At 40.2% G+C, this 2,071-nt stretch overlaps 1 non-coding gene across 1 annotated transcript; it reads left to right on the forward strand.

Moving 5' to 3' along the window:
• Positions 1 to 947: 947 nt before the first annotated feature.
• Positions 948 to 1,066, forward strand: LOC120604229 (5S ribosomal RNA). The gene has a single exon (XR_005653269.1). It is a non-coding gene; the product is annotated as a 5S ribosomal RNA (ribosomal RNA).
• Positions 1,067 to 2,071: the final 1,005 nt, after the last annotated feature.

Consider the following 2,071-nt stretch of genomic DNA (forward strand, 5'->3'; position numbering starts at 1 on the left):
AAAATTCCACAAATCCTACCAAGATATCTGGAACACTGGAGTCACAATTTGCAAATGTTTCAAGTCTAGGAAGGGACCGACTTTTACTGCCTCGGGGAGAAAAATGTTTGCATGGGCAAGTAATACATGTAATTAAAGTATTCTCCTAAATAGGGATGAACAGTAAGAACAGTACTAAGTCCCCTTGGCCCTGTCCCATTTTAGCCCTCCTTCGCCCTCAAGAAACCACTCAAGATTTTGAAATATGGCCTTCCCACCATTTCTGTTTTCAATAAATTGCATTAGGTTACATTCCCTGAGATAAATACATACATATAATCATTTTATTACTTTTACGCAAAACACACAGGAATTGCTTGGCGTTCCTTCTATTTTGATTTAAAAAAAAAAATAAAGTGTCATAAAGTCCACACCATTTTGCAACTTGCTTGTTTCTTTCAGCCATCTTTTGATGGTTCCCTCATGTCAATACATATTGATCTTGCTGATACCTTTTAAACTGCTAAATATCCTGTATTTCATTGATCTATTCCCATGTTGATAGAATAGATTGTTTATAATGTTTCGGTAACATAAACAGTGCCTCAAGGAACATCTGGTTGGAAAAACATGACAACTCTAGCTTGCCTGTCACTTTTCACTTTGGTCATATGGTGTCAGGGTATCATCTCTTAACGGTTTTCTGTTTTGTTTGTTTGTTTGTTTGCTTTTCTTTTCCAAATAAGCCAGTTGATAGAAGATTCATTTATTCCTTCAAATATTGTACACTAACAATATGGCAGGCATTGTGCAAGGCATTGGGGATGTCACATCGAGTAAGTTGGTCCCCTGCTGCCCTCAAGCAGCTCAAGTAATAAGTTCCATGAGAGATCCATGTACAAGGGACTGTGATGGCACATAGTAGGATATCGAACCCAGATGGTAGAGTTATAGAAAGTTCCATGGAGGTCTACGGCCATGCTACCCTGAACAAGCCCGATCCCGTCTGATCTCGGAAGCTAAGCAGGGTCGGGCCTGGTTAGTACTTGGATAGGAGACCACCTAGGAAGACCAGGTGCTGTAGGTGTAAAAAATAAAAAATAAAGGATTGTAAGCTGACAAGGTCCTTGCAATCTGTGAGGTCAGATTGCCTCGCCTAAAATAAATAAATACATACATAAATAAATAAATAAATTAATTAATTAATTAATAGTTCCATGGAAGAGGGGATTTGATTCAACTCTCAGGAATCATCCTTTAAAACAAGCACGTCTTTTCTTGAATTATACCAGGTAGGACATTTAGGCAAATTCCCTAATGTATTTTGTATTTTATAAAGTCCTCCCCTCCTCCCCACCATTTGACCTTTACCAGTTGATTAGGGTGATAAAAAATATAGAGCCTCCAAATAATCCATTTTTATTTTCAGGAGGATTGTTTTTTCTTTTTATTGTTTATCGGTTTCTCCTCAAGGGATTAGTAAATCCTCGAGGGTAGGCACTGAAACCATACATTTCAGGATTTTTACTGCCTGACGCCTACTAAGTCCTCACTACATAGATCCCTTTGTGAATAATAAACGAATGTGAAAATAACTAATGAATGAAGACAGCGTATTTCATTTTCTCGTTTTGCATTTTTAAAATCAAACCTTCTGTTTGCCTTTGATCTCATCCAAACAGTGAGGGGCATTCAGGTGACATCCTGGTCATCCTTCTGTTCCACCTGTGCCAGGCGAGGGAGGGCAGCCCCTGAAGCTGAGGCAAAATTGCAAAGCCCCCCCGGTGTGATTCCAGCATTCGAGCGGGTTAGTGAAAGGGGTCTGCAAAAGCCACTCCGAGGGGTGTGAGGGTCCACTTTCATGCCACGCTTGTCTCCTCTCCCAGTGCTTCAGCGTGTTTCCACAGCCTCGTAGAAAACCTTGACTCGGAAACTTACCACCTCCTCTCTCAGGTGTGAACTGTTTTTACAGTGGTTTTTGAGTTCCCGTTGTTGCCAGATTGAATGTAATGTTGACCAGCGTTTCCCAAATTCAGGTTTGCACATTGGTGACAGTCTGTGACAAAGTTTTTACAGATCTTCAGTGAAATCG

Source organism: Pteropus medius, unplaced genomic scaffold (genome assembly GCF_902729225.1).
Source record: "Pteropus medius unplaced genomic scaffold, Ma_sr-lr_union100, whole genome shotgun sequence".
In the NCBI taxonomy this organism is placed as follows: domain Eukaryota; kingdom Metazoa; phylum Chordata; class Mammalia; order Chiroptera; family Pteropodidae; genus Pteropus; species Pteropus medius.